Source organism: Hibiscus syriacus, unplaced genomic scaffold (genome assembly GCF_006381635.1).
Source record: "Hibiscus syriacus cultivar Baekdansim isolate YM2019G1 unplaced genomic scaffold, ASM638163v2 tig00111427_pilon, whole genome shotgun sequence".
Lineage (NCBI taxonomy): Eukaryota > Viridiplantae > Streptophyta > Magnoliopsida > Malvales > Malvaceae > Hibiscus > Hibiscus syriacus.
Genome location: NW_024063088.1, coordinates 3393805 through 3410129, shown reverse-complemented (window position 1 = coordinate 3410129; position 16325 = coordinate 3393805).

Below are 16325 nucleotides of genomic sequence, written 5' to 3'. Positions count from 1 at the left end.
TTGTTTGTTGAATATAACGCATAGCGAATGAATGTTGTATTTGGTGTGGGGTCCACACCGCAACGGTGTGAAGTATCCATTGAAAGAGCTGAGCTCCGTTTCAAAGTTTGATACCTAAAGTAGGTGAAGTCAAGCGTCCAATCAGTAGGCCCCAACTTTATCCGCGTAAATCTTAGATTATATTTGAGAATAAAATTATTAAAATATAAAATTAATATAAAAATATTGTATTGTTTTGTTCATTTCATTTAGTAAGAATATAAAAATAATAGTGTTTGATTAGAGGAATATAATATTAATTTCATGCATATTTTACAAAACTATATTTGTGATATATGTTTTTTTTTCAACAAGTAACACTTTAATATTAAATAATAAATATTTGAATGAAAATTTATAGAAATATTTTAATGGTTACGCTATCTAACTTTTTAGGAAAAAAATACATTTAGTATATAATTAATATATCAAACTTATACTTTTAAATAATTTTCATGAGTATCATATTTATTCATATAAAATATAATATAGTATAAAAATAATATTATGCTCTCGAGTAAATAAAGATATTATTTTTTTATATATAAGATATGTTTTTTAACAATTCAAAATTATATATTATTTTAAATAATTACATATTTTATAATAATATATTTTTACATCATAAAATTATAAATGATTAATATATTCAATATTAAAAATATAAAATAATCTTAATTATTCAGATTTATTAATATTTTATTAAATCAAACTTGTTATACATTATTATTGTTATTATTATTATTGTGTTTATAATTTTGAGGAAATCAAGAAGAATAAAATGGAGAATGATCCATATGAAAGAAATTTATTGTTCTAGGGTTAGGATTATTATAATACCTAAGAATTTGAAGGAAATGTCATTCCCACAGCTTTAACAAAAAAAATACTACTATTGATAATAAATTATTACCTTGTAATGATCTTTTTCGTGAACCAAACGTGTGAATGCAATTCCGAAAAAATTATTTCCTTTGATAATGATTCTTTTCAAACCAAATGCCCCCCAAAGGTCATTTTTTGATTCACTTTCTTTTAATTTTAATCATTTAATTTTATTAGATATGAAACTTGCTTAACCTATTTTAGGATGCTCATGTTGTCTCTTTTTTGGGTAGATTCGAGTGTTGACGTTTATTCTTAAAATGCAATATCTAGGGATGGGCAAGAGACTCGAATCCAACATATTCTAACTCGACCCTGTTGAGTCGAGTTTTTTTTATCTATGTTCGTGTTGGGTCGGGTTCAAGTTTAGGGTCGAAAATACTCGATATGACATGAAAATAGTATAAATATATTTTACATATGTAGGGATAATTGCAATAATACCCCTCTCTATTTTACTTTTTCAATTAGATCCTTATTTTGTCAAATAAAATTAAAATTTATAATATATGTGCATGTGCGTGCGTGCATGCGTTCGTTCGTGCGTGTGTGTGCAGGTTTTTATCTCGAAAGGCGAGTCAGGTTTTGAGTAAGGTGAAATCACCTTAAACCCGATCGAATTTTGGGTGGAAGATGTGATTTTATTTGGTTAAGTTCGAGTTTAAGATGAAAAATACAGGACCCAATCGGGAAAAAATATGTATTGCTTATATATTTAGGGATAATTGTAAAAACACCACTCTCTATATTAATTTTTCAGTTAGATCCTTAATTTATCAAATAAAATAAAATTATATCTAAATCTATGTGTGTGTGTTATCGGGAAGAATAGGGTCGGGTGCATATTTTATCTCAAAAAGCGGGTCGAGTTTTGGGTCAGGTGAGACTGTCCTAAACTCTGGTCAGATTGGATTTCGAGTAAAAGGTTTAATTTTATTGGGTTTAGTCGAATTAACCGAAAACCTGACTGAACTTGATTCATACTCATCCCTAATAATACCTCTTTACTTAATTAAAAAAATTTAAAATTTTAAAATTTGAAGTTGGATTTAATATTAATATTTGAATTATTTATTTGTTTCTAACAATCAAGTATCGATATTAGACTAAGCATTAATATCATAAATTTAAATTAGATTTTTCAGAACATCAAACCTTAAATTATTATTATTACCTTTAATTGATATTGATAACAGTCTAAGAGTATTGATAATTGATCCTTAAATAGAGTAAAATGCTATTTGGTGTTCGATAATTGTATGATTTACTTTCATATCCTCATATTTGTTGTGTTTTACAATCTAGTCCTTTAATGTATGATTAAGTGACATGCAATGTTTATAAAACCATAATTTGAATCTAATTCAATCTAATTTCATTCTGTTTTCTGAATGCAATATCTTCTGCTTATATCACATTCGGATCCTATCTCTATCTCTATATTATATGTATTAAATTATTAAATTTGTCCCTAAAAAATATGTATAACAATTTGTTAAATTTGATTGTAAAAAAAAGTGTATAACATTTTAGAATTTAGAAACCACTTAAATGTTATTTATTAAAAAATATTTAAGATCCATTATTATTATTATTATTATTATTATTAAATGAATGAAAATCCATTTTTCTTTGTTATTTCTGATTTCAAGATAAAAAAAAATATGTGTTTTACATGTTTGGCTGTTCATCTTTTTTGAGTTGAATATTTCAATAAGTTATCAAACATTCAACTTTTAATTTCATTTTGCTTGAAAGTAATTTTTTAAAAATATTGTTCAATTCAATTTATATTTATGATTTTCTTTCAAATGTCTATATTTATTATGTGGTTCATGAATTTTTATATCTAAAAATAAAACTTAGACACAATTCTATATTACTGTTGATGTATTTAGTTTCAATTTTTATGGAGACATATGAATTTTAAGGATTTATAATTTTTTATTAGTATGATATTTTGATATATAATTTACATCGATAAAAGTACTAAAACATTTTAACTAATATATATATATATATATATATATATATATATTAAAATGATCCCTATAAACTAATATTGAATTCCACAACTAGTTATACTTGTATGTGTGCATTTATCTAGCTTGTTGGTTTGTTTTGTGATTTAGGGCCGTTTTCTTAGGAGGTTTTGTAATTTATTTTGTTTGTTTTTCGATTCAAGGTTGCACTTTGTTATAAGAACAAGTACACTTCCACTATAAGAATTTAGGTTTGTTATTTAGGAACTTGTTCAAAATTAATACGATGATTTGCCATTGAGTATTTGATCAAATATAATTTTAAAATAAGTGCTTTTAGTAACATGGAGTGATTATAATGTTGGATTAAAATTTATAATTATGGGCACATATTTTTAATGTATATTGTTATCATAAACTATGATATAAATTAAGTGACCAATTATGTTATAAAGTCATAAGGTATTAGAAGTATCATGAAAATAAAAGTATAAATGCTATTAAAGTTGTATTTATAATTTGATGAGGGGTATAGTTATAAACATAGACAATAACTTATTCTTAAGTCAGTTATATAAAGGGGTTGTGGTATCCAAGAAATAGACATCTCGTATTTCTCTTATTCTCATCAGAGAGTTTTATACTCAAGAGAATTTTATCATCTTGGAAGATTACAATCAAAGATATACTCAAGGATTTCAACCTATAAAATAATTCAGGTACGCTTCTGCATCTAGTATTTTTATTATTGATGATTTGTCATGATTAAATTCTGGTTTAATTTTCATATTTATTATGATTTGGTTCTAACAAGCGGTATAATCGCCTCGTCATATTGAATCATTGAGAATCAATCGGTTTTTTATTTTATTGATACATTCATAAAGTTTCATGAATATTTTATTTTGTTTTTGTATTTGAATAAAATCTTGATATTAAAATTTTAGGTTATGTTTCCTTATGAAAAAAATAGGGTTAAAATATTTTTTCCCCCTTTTTTGGTTATCATCGCCGAGGCGTTTATGACATGAAAATCTTTGTTATGGTATAGTCATAGCAGTTTAGACATGAATCTTAGGCTACGCTTTGATGATGCAGTTGTTTCGGAATTTGCTGCACTGATATCGAATTTAACTCACGCAGTTCTAAAATCCCTTATTTTTGTTGTAAAGTTTATAATTGACATCACGAGTTTATCTACTTATGGTACTGGTTGAGAAAGTTTTGTTTATTTGGGTTGTTATTGAAGTTATTTTTTCCATAAATTTTGTTCTTTTTTTTAGTTTATGATAATATAGTTTAAATTTGATTATGGTACAACTGCAAATGTTATTATACGATTATTTTGTTATAATATGTCATTAAGCGTATAATATATTAAAATAGCATGTATCGTGTTTAAGGTTTCGATATTTACATTAATATAAATATTGATGTCTAGTTTACGATATGTGAGTGATTAATATTGCATGTTTGTTGCCCAAAACTATGTAATTAATTGTATAACTTCGATTTTTACTTTGGATTTAATTTGGGCATGTTATCATCACAATTCGTAACTATTTGGTTTTGGTTTTATGTATCAAGTTTTAGATAATTTGGTGAATTAATGATTAAGAAATTCTTGAGAAATAATAAAAAGTTTAGGTTTTCAGTTTCTAATGATGTTTTTTAGACAACCTTATTATGGATTACTTTAGAAACCATGACGTGATTAGAAAATTCATTTTTGGTTTTTGACTATTATGGATTATAGAATATATATTTGGCATTGATATATTCGATTCAGTTTGATTAAATATTTAATTCACTAGTATGTTTTTTGACCTTGACTTTTGATTAAGTATTGTTTTTTTTGTGAATTCGATTTGTCTATGATAATTTATGAAGTTATAAATTAATTGCATGTTTAAGGAATTTTTTCGAAAACAATTAAAGATTTAAATTTTCATTTTTTATAGCATCATTTATGCAACCTTATGTTGGGTTATTTCGGAAATTGTAGTGAAACTAAAAATTTCAGTTTTGATCTTTTATTGTTATAGAAATATTAAATTTGAATATTGATATTTATTTTGAAACACCTTAATTAAAGCGTTATGTCTTTAAAGTGACCTCTATTGTGGAAAATATTTTAGTTTTAAAATATGAAGATTATGTACATGTAACTTGAAATATGTTAGTATTGATCTGCCTAAATGAAGATTAATAGTTGACGTAATTGCATGTACGCCTTTGGTAATGAACATGTTATAATTATTCGGTTTAATGTGTGAGTAATAAATTGACCCAAATGAAGGTTTTTGCTTGACATGTTCTTATTATCAATGTTTGGTTACTACATCATATATCACTTAAGGTGAATATTTTATCTATAGATGAAATATTAATGGAATATCTGATATCTTGAGATGAAGTTTAAAATTATTTAAATTTAATATTATTTTGGTTATCTTTTAAGTAAAAGATAAAATTAAGAGAAATTGATTGGTTGATAATATTTATATAGTTTTATTTATATTGTTAATGCAATCTATATATATTCTAATAACAAAAAATCAAACTGAAATTTTGATCGAACCAAATTGAATATACAAATTAATTCATATTTTGGCAAGGTCTAATATTTGGTATATTAGTTTAAACAAAAGACCGCCAAAGTGACATCTTTTGTGTAGATTGATTTATTCGAATATCAAGATGATATGTTTCTTATAATTTATGCATTTATTAATTGTCCCAAAGGAAAGTTAATATTTGGTTGAATTTCAAGCGACACATGTGGTAATAATATGTGACAATTATAATGTATTTTATGTGAGCATTACACTACTCCAATGATTAGTCTATTGTTCAACATAGCTTATTGTCAATGTTTGATTACTACAACAAGAGTATTGTTTACTATTAATATTAATATCCAAAGACTTGATATTGACGTAGTGCTTGATATCTTGTGATGAGAATTAACCATTATTTTTTAATTTATTTGTTTACTTAAGAATATTAATGTGAGCTTAAAGTTTATTTATGTTTTGTTATATATTCAGCTAATTATTTATTTATTGCTATCACAATATCTGCTAATATACATTTTATAAACATGCTTAGGAAAACAAATCTAAAGGAATAAAAAAATTACACTTACATAAGGTTTGGTTGTATGAACATAGACTTTGCACTTAGGAAAGAACAATTTCCACCTCTCATGGGGATAACATCCTTAATTGGTATAACGGATTTTGAGAGGTGAAAATTTTCAAATTGCATGAGTTTAGTGGTCATGAAGTAACAACATTTTTTAGCCTTTAAGGGCACATAATCTGAAAAGATTATTTAAACCAATGGTTTTCTTGACGAAATTGAGAAATGTTTTCCTAAAAATAATAAGGTTTATATGACATCATTTTTGAATTCTTTAATATCTATAAAGTATAAGGGTCAAGGAAATGTGAGGGAGCACATTATGGATATGTTTCATATTACTTTAAGTCTTAAGGCACTTAAGATCAAGTTTTTCTAAAGAATTACTCATTCTTGTGATTTCAGTATCGCTTCCTATAGGATTTAATCAACTTAAAGGGAGAAATAAACTCTAAATGAGTTCATTTTCATTGTGTTCAAGAGTAAGAAAGATTGAAGTATAATAAGTTTGAAAGTACTCATTTGAAAAGTACATATAAAAATAAGGACAAAAATAAAATCAACATGTAGTTGATAGTGGTCCAACTCAAAAGAGACAACAACATGTTACAAAGGGTTGTTCTCTTTTTTAGATAAGTTAGGACATATGAGGATATAATAAATTCTAAAATAGTAAACTACTACTTTGGTTATTCCGAGTGATCTAGGGGTTATAAGTTTTATGATCTCATAATTAGGAATATTTTTAAGATGTGATCTATAGCATTAATTTTGAGAATGTTGAGTTTAGATGGAGAAATAAAGTTTATGGAATTGCTTTTGAGGGGGAATTAAATTATAACTCAATTTCTATTATCACTTTTGATGATATCCATGTGTACATACATGTCGTTAATCAAGAAGTCAATCTAGAATCTCAATAAGATAATATTGAACAACTCTCCATTTAAGATTAGAAATTATTATGGAAGAACAAACTCAACAACCTTAAAGAAGAAGTGTCGTTTTGAAGATCCACGAGATGAGAGAAATATTGTTTTAAATTATTATGTTTCTACAAGAAATAAGGATGATAGTGGAATGATGGAAGATGATTTAATCAACTTACGTCATGTCATAAAAGTTCTAACTCTCAAAGTGAATTAATGTCATGTAATAAGAGTATAAGTTTTATACAAGATAATAAAGTGTGAGAACTTGTCTTATTACCTGAAGGTGAAAAGATGATTGGTTGCAAATGAATATTTAAAACCAAGATGGATGCAAAAGGCGATGTTGACATATATAAGGCATATCTTGTATCTAAAGGATATACTCAGAAAGAACGAATTAATTTTGTAGAGACTTTATTTTTGGTTTCATTTAAAGTCTCTTTCAGAATAATCATGATACTTGTTCTTCATATTTGGTCTTGAGTTACATAAGTTAAACTTCAAAATTGTGTTTCTTAATAGTAACATTGATAAAATGATTTATATGGTGCAATTAGAAAATTGTCTAATGATACAAAATTAATGATATGCAAATTAAGAAAATCCATTTATGAGTTTAAGTATCACTCACATTAATTGTATAACAAATTTCATCAAGTGATTATCTCATTTGATTTTGAGATAAATATTATTGACTAGTATATATACTACAAGTTCAATGGGAGTAAACCAAGTGATACCTCTTATTGCTAAAGGAAACAAGTTTACTCTTGATCGGTGTCCTAAGAATGATTTTGTGTAACACCCTAATTTAGCCATGACATTTCAAATCGGGTTAAAATGTGGAAGAGGACCAATTTGAAATTAGAGTGGCATTTCGTGGGAAATCGTTCGTGGGAATTCGCATTTATTCGAAGTGGCGTTGAGAAATTCGATTGGGAGGTTAGTATTTTGCTTAATTACAATTTTGGGAGGTTAGAGTTATTACAAACCCTAAACTAAAATGACTTAAATTATAAACCCTAAACTAAAATAGCCCAAACAACCCAAAACTAATAAAGAAATCTTAAGCAAGGGTCAATTGGCACCGCCAACAGAAAAAGTCCCAACAATCACGTGAATGGCCTCTCCACTGGTCCCCAAAGACTCCACGTCAGCAGCCACGACAACAATCCTCCTTTCACGCCCGCAAGCAGCCACAGCAACACCAAATCGAATCCTCATCCGTAAACCAATATGCAAAACAGAAAACATGAAAAATTGTAAAAATGAGGAAGATAAAAACGGGAAGAAATTGTAAAAAGGGGACCTTTTTTCCCTTTCTTTTTTGACCTTTTTCGAAACCCTAAAGAAGAGGGAGCTCCCATATTTTTCTCTCAGAAATAAAACGTCTAAGAGGGGTTCCCCATTTCCCCCATTTTTCCCTGTTCAAAAATGAAAAAAGCAATAAAAAAGGCATAAAAAAACAAGAACCAAAGCAATAAAAAAAACAGAAAGAAAACCAGTTTTGAAGGTATTTTTGAAGTTCCCTGTTTTTTTTTTACCTTTTTAGCACTTGGCATGAACATTTATCCTTTTTTTTAGTGAGATAAAGGAGAAAGGTTGAGAGAAAACTGTCGTTACCCTCGGTTGAGCGAGCACCTGCCGAAGATAGTGCGGTTGCGTCGAGGAGTGAGGTAGCTGGTGGCCGTCGACCGTTTTGGGGAGTCGGGTTTTGGTTTGTTAGGACTCGATTTAGTTCCTTTTTAGAGGAGGGAAGGTTTCAGCTAGGCTTTGTTGGGGTCGTTTGCCACCATAGATAGTGGCCGGTGAGGAGAGAAGTCGCTCGTAAGGCAGTGTTGAAGGCTTTCTAGGCCTTTTCGGCCATTTGAAGTAGGGATGAGAGGGGAGTTGGAGCTGGCTGTTTAGCTCGTTTACGAGGGCCTCTTCGGTCTCTTGTTTGTTCGGTCGTCATTGGAGGGAGGAGAACGCGGTGGTTCGGCCGCTGGCGCAGCTGGGGATGGCTTTGAGATGCGGCCGACGACTAGGTTGTGTGGAGGGTGAGTGTTGAGAGAAAAGATGAAGGAAAAAGTGGGGGCGTGAATCTTAAGGTTTTAGATTTTTTTTACCTAAAGTAGAAAAGATAGGGTTTTGTTTTAAATATTAAGGGTTAATCGCACATCAAGTCCCCTAGTTTCAGCATGTTTCACGCTTTAGTCACCCATTTTAGGATAAAATCACTATTCAGTCCTCAATACTTTAGCGTGTTTTCACATTCTGGTCACTATTCCAGGAGAAAATCATGTAATAGTCCCTCTATTTTAGCCGTTTTTTTACATTTTGGTCCCTATGCATTTTTTATTTTATTTGTTATGATTTTGGTACCTTTTTTTTTGTTTTATTTCAATTTAGTCATTTATTTTTGTTATTTTCTTATTTCGAATTAACCATTGACCTTTTATTTTGTTGCATTTTAGCCACAATTTATTAATTTATTTCTTGTAATATTTGATTCGATATTGCGTGACCCGATACGGGGTGTGACCCGCATTATTATGATTTAAACTTTACTAATTTCTAACAACTAACTTTGCTAACTTCTAACCACTAATCACTGATTTTTATTTTTATGTTCGAATCATGAGACGACCTTGCGTCGACCTGCCACGGGGTACAACTCACATTATTTACTGTCCAGGTTAAATAACTAACTTTTTATTTTTATTGCTCTTTTTATTTTTGTTATTTAATTTTTATGCACCTTTAAATTTGTGCATTTTATTTTTCTTTATTTTATTTCAGTCATTAAATTTCATCACCTTAATTTTCTGTCATTTTTATTTCTGTTCTCTACTTTTCAGCAATTTAATTTCAGTCCTTTAATTATAGCAACTTATTTTTGTTTATTTTATTTTAGTTCTTTTTGCCTTGTTATACAATTTTCTGCTATTTTTAATTTAAGTACTTTAATTTCTTTTATTTACATTTGAGTACCTTTTATCTATTGCAATTTACTTTCAGCTCTTCATTATTTAAGCTTTATTGTTTCAGCACTTTAATTTTTTGTAATGTTTATTTTAGTTTTTATTTATTGTTTGTCAATTTAACGTAATATTTATACCTTGATTATTCACTTGAATTTAGTCAAAGTTTTATTTCCAGTATTGAGTAGCATTTAATTTCCATTTTTTCTTTAATTTCCTTTTTATTTGTTTCCAATTGGTATTTTAAATTTACTTCCCTTTTATATGTATGTTTGTTTGTGCATTTAGGTCTAGATATCTCGAATATGCATTATAGTCTCATAAGCATAACTCCACCAATTTTATATTTGGATTAAAGATAATTTTTATTTATTTTAAAATATTAAGAGGGGGATTTTAAGGTAACTATATGTCATATTATGATATTTTAAAATAAATAAATACCCTACTAGTAAAACTTAAAAGTCAAGTATGCTTAAATTTAATCATGATTAAATGAAAAAAGAAATGTTCGTTTATTTAAACTTGTTGAGACAATTCACCTACTTTATATTAGGGATTTGGTCTAGATCTTTTAAATAATTGAACATTTTTTTCTTTTCTAATTAAATAGGTAACTTGGATTACTTGGCAAAACTTTTATTTTGGTTGGATCAAATTATTTAATTTCAAAGTTCTTGGGAGAAATCATTATATTCTTTTTGTTTCAGTCAGAAAGAGAATTATTCGTCCTAAAGCACCGTAGGGATTATTTTCTCTTCGAGTGGAAATAGTGGAATATTTTCTCTTTCTCCTTAGAACTTCCCGCTAATAAAATTATATGATTGAATTTGAAATAAGAAGACCATAATTTAAATTTATATTTGAATTCTTAAACTTCCATTATTAGAGACAATTTATAAGCGACGACGTAGCAATTTTTTGTGTTGTGGGGGTTTTTATCCTTCCCCACTCACAACCGACTCCCAAACCCTTTTTAAATAAAAAATGAATTTTTGGTTACATGTAGGCTAATCTTATCCTTTAAAATAATGTTTTCCTAAAACTTAATTTAAAGGGAGATTTTTAGGTATTCGACCTACCTAACTCGAAAGGTCGATGGCAACTCCAAAATATTTCTTTTACAAAATTGATTTTTTCTCAAAATAAGTCGAGACTCGTTCTGAGCATAGGGACCATTACAAAATTTTGAAACTAAGGAAATGTAAAAGGGTTCCTTATACTTCAGAAATAAATGAAGATTTTAATGTATACTCAGGTTTGTACGCAATTAGTTGTAGCTTATGATTTTGAGATATTAAGCAAATATTTAACCAATTTTGGTATAAATCATTGGATAGCAATCAAATTGATTCATATGATACATTTAAGAACAAAAATATTACATGCTCACAAATCAGAGGTCTAATAAGTAAGAGATCATCAAGTTTATGGACTCTGAGTTATGGGAATATGGATGCAACATTTTGTCAGACGAACTGCTAATTATGGATTGATAAGAAAGACCGCTTGAGTTATTTTGTGAAAACAAAGTTGTAATCCTTTATTCCATATACAACAAAGTTGCACATAAATATTGTTTCTTATTGTTAAAGATAATACATAGTGGTTATGTGTTTATAGAGCATATTGGTATAAACTTATTATTGATCACTTATTAAGGAACTGTCACCCTAGGTCTTTCATGAGCACACTACTCATGTGAGTGTAATATCATTTAAGGATATTCATTTTTAGTTGGAGTTTGTAATTTAATTGCTCATTGGTTATAAACATAATTTTAGTTACTCCATTTTAAGGATATTTATTTTAAGGTTATTTTCTGCAAAAATAAAGTTAGTTTTGGTTTATCCACACTCTGATTTTGGTAAAATTTGATCTCACTAAAGAGGAATGTTTGTGTTTTGTGAGTACTAAATATGGACGCGAAGTATATGCAGGTATACACAATTGAACAAGTAATACAGTGATGAGTGAGTGTCGTATCGTATCCACAGGGATTAGAGGAAATTTAAAAGTTCAATCAAAGAAAATAACTACTTAATCTAAGTATAGTTAGTGTGATGGTATGTATTAATGAGTGTGCTGAGGCAAAATGAAATGAATGTTGGTGGGGATAAAATGATAGTGTAATGTGGAAACAAATTGATATGTCGTGGAAAAATAGATTGTGTGTAGAGTAATCAAATGAGAATATAAAGGCAAAACAAAATGTAAACACTGGATTTGAATAGAATGACTTGACAATCCGCACACAACAAACTACCACAGGAATGAATGATAAGAGTCACTTAGGAAACTTAAGTATATCTTCTCAGAATGGTCTTGCTTCTATGTCTTACTTGACTAACAGAGTTTACGAAAATATCCTATGTTATCTCAAGTCAAGGGACTCGACAAGTTGAGAATGCCATGGCAATATCTCTCGGCGTTAGCAGATGCAGGGATCTCATTGGTCCAGATCAACAGAATATGTCACGACAATACCACTCAGCGTCAGCATTAACATCTAACCTCTCTACCGAGAACTAATCCTTTTAGTTGATTGAAATCCTAACCTTATGTCTAAGGGTGGATTAGGTCTAGTTACTATCTAAAACCTTTTGTTTATTTTGATCCTCTTTAGTTTATCTCAAACACTAAAGATGAGCTACTTAGTTTCTCTCGAACACTAAGTGTTTTCCTAAGGAATGACTACTCTTATATCTTCTATAACCTTAAGTCATTAAGAACCATAAATAAAAAAATAAAACATAGAAAAAGAATAACTATCCATTAAAGAAAAAAAACTTAAACATCCATAGTGAACTCTCACCAAATAAAGCTAGTTCATGGTGGAGTTCGAATAATCCATGAAATAAATTATAAAATCCATTTGTTCCTTACAACGTGAATGTGATAAGAGAGAAAGAACATCAAAGTGATGGAGGAAAAGCCTTCAACGTGCACTGTCGGAGCTCCTCTCGGCTACCACAAACCGCCTTAGCTTGCTATCTCCTCTCGGACACCTAGCTTGCCACTCCCTCGAGCTTTTTAATGGAAGAACACCACGAAAAAGATGAATGGAAAGAAAAGGGGGTATTTTTTCTTCCAGCCACCACTTCTCTCTAAAGTTTCAACTCAAATGTTTCAAAATCAAGTCCCCTAAATATGGTGACCTCATATCCTATTTATAGTGGGGAATAAACCTAGGGATTTGTGTAAAAATTCCCATGGTACCCTAAGGTTCATTTCCTTCACGTGAGGGGTGGTACAAAGGTGGTAGTGGTCCCTTCCTAGGTGGCTATAACAGACAGTACGTGTAGACAAGTACAATTGGCTTTAATAAAAATATATTATTTTGTCTTTTCTGCCCAGAAATGTCGTCCAAGTTGTCGCGGTATTCACATTCTGCTTAGCATTTCCAATTTTTCGCGTCAATTCTCCTTTCATATCCTTGCTCCCAAATTATGCACATCATTAAACAACACACCTTCCCCATAATACAACTCTGTTTTCCAAAATAAAATGCCACGTCAAAATATATCCACCACATGCAACTATATGTTTTTAAATGCATCTATGATCCTATATGGACTTTTAGAAAATCAATAAATTAAGTGAAAATGCCCTAAATACAACCTTTTTACTTAGTTATCACACCTCCAAACTTAAGCTATTGCTTGTCCTCAAGCAATAGATAGTAGTTAGTAAGACAAAAATACTATGGCAAGTTCAGGTTCAAGCTAGTCATATGAGATAAAATTTCAGCTCTCAGGATAGTTGGCTTCAACACGCTAGAATAGTTTGAGAAATCAAATATTGTTCCCTAGGCCAAGATTCTTTGTGTGTGTGTGCATGATTTTATCTATTCCATGCTTAAACAAATCTAGAAAATTTCTAGGCTAGCTCTCTTGTTTTACCATGCCATTTATTAGTCACTTAAATGCAAGTTTACTCCCACAATGTTTTCTTTCTCTCTCTCTTTTTTAAACTGCTACTAGGGGTGTCAGCTCATCACCCCTACCATCCCACACTCTAGGTGAAAGGGAGCATACCTTTCACCCCCGAGCTAGTCAGGTAGAGTAATCCCATGACTACTTTTATTCACTCATATGCTGGGGCTGACATTTATTTAAATATAGTATACATGCAATACCATGGCATAGTGGAGTGTCCCTCTACAGTTATACCAAAACATGTATTCACAATTTCATTTTTCATCACATTTTTTAAAGAAAAATATGGGGTTTTCATCGTTCAAGGTCATTGTCAAAGTTTTATGTCAAGACATGCAATAGTTCTCTTATAAAAAAATTTCTAAGTCTTTTAAGCATGAAAAACATACAATAATGTATCAAAATATTACAAAGAAGCAAGTTTTAGAGTTGGTTCTATCATTTTTACTGTCAAGTACATTCAACTATAGACATAAAGTGTTCATCATTATCAGACATAATTAAATTTTTTCCAGAAAACTAACTCGAACACTTACTAATGTTATGGCATATTCATTCTATTAATACTATTATGCAATGATTTAATAACAACCCTACCCCCAAACTTGAGAGAAACATTATCCTCCATGCTTGATAAAAACTAAATTAAAACTAAACTACATACTATTCAATGCAATGCAAGGTACCTTGACTATTTATGGTTGTGGTGTGGTAGCAACTATGTGACACGAGCACTTGCGTAATAGTGTGGGACTGGAATGTTCAGAGTCCGTTGACAGTGCAGTAGGGGGTCCTAAGGCCTTCAGGGATCGGGGTAAATTGAGGCTCCTTACGTTCAAACATCTTCTTCGAACGACATTGTCTCCTTTTAAGGAGAGAAAAAGAATAAAAGAAGATGAAGTTGAAGTGAGAAAGTAAAAAGATAAAAATAAAAAGGGGAAATGAGGTTATTTAATGGGTGGATGAATGATGATTTAAAGAAATAGACAAAAAATATTGAATGCAAAGTAAAACCAAAAAAGAAAGAAATTTCAAAAAGCCAAAAGTAAAGATTTCCTTCATCTGTTTGTCTTGTTAAAATCCACTTCTCTGTCTTTAATCGTACTATCCTCACATACGATCTACGTGGTCCCTGAAAAAATAAAATTTACTCATATAACTGAAAAATAATTGAACAAATAATAAAATAAAATAAACTAAACGTGTTATTTATGCACATGAGTAAATCTAAAATGTTGTACAGATAGACTCAGGCATCTTGCAATAAGAGTGTCAATTCGTCACGCAAGGGCGGGGCTCCTTGGTATACTTTTAAACACTGACCATTGACTTTGAAAATAGTCTCATCATCTATGTTCCTTATATCAATAGCACGATGAGGGTAGACATGGTGCACTTCAAAGAGTCCAGACCATCATGACTTAAGTTTGTCGGGAAAAAGCTTCAGTCTAGAGTTGTAGAGGAGCACATACTGACCTATATGAAATTGCCTTGGCAAAAGCATTCGGTCATGCCACTTCTTGGTATTTTCCTTTTAAAGCTTGGCATTTTCATATGCTTGTACTCTAAACTCTTCTATTTCATTCAGGTCGAGTAATTTTTTCTCCCTAGCTAGTTGCACATCAAAATTTAGCTTATTGATAGCCCAATATGCCTTATGCTCTAACTCTACGTGTAAGTGGCATGCTTTTCCATACACCATCTTGAAAGGTGACATTCCCAAAGGCGTTTTGAATGCCGTTCGATAAGCCCAAAGTGCTTCATCAAGCTTTAGGGACCAATATTTTCTCTTCGTATTCGTCATCTTATCCATAATTTGTTTAATCTCATGGTTGAATACTGCAGCTTATCCATTGGTTTTTAGGTGCTATGCCATGACAATTTTGTGTCGCACTCCATATCGTTGCAATGCCTTGGCAATTAGCTTGTTGTCAAAATGAGTGCATTCATCGTTGATAATGGCTCTAGGAGCTCAAAATCGCGTAAAGATATTCTTGTGAAGGAGCTTGAGCACGTTTTAGAGTCATTCATTGGTGTTGAAATCGCCTCAACTCACATGGACACGTAGTCCACCGCAAGCAAGATATATAAGTCCCCAAAAAAGATGGGAATGGTCCCATAAAATCAATGCCCCGCACAACAAAGAGCTCGATCTCCAAAATTTTTTACAACTGTATTTCATTTTGTCTGGAAATGTTCCCAGTGCACTGGCATCTATCATACGTTTTGTAAAAATCATGAGCATCCTTGAACAGTGAAGACCAATAAAAGCCATATTGAAGGGCCTTAGCAGCGGTCATCATATCTCCAAAATTACCTCCATAGGGGGCTGTGTGACAATGGTGTAGAATGTACATTTTCTCATCTTCAAGGACACAAGGTTGAATCATTTGGTCTGCGTATTATTTGAATAAATATGGCTCGTCCTATAAATAGAACTTG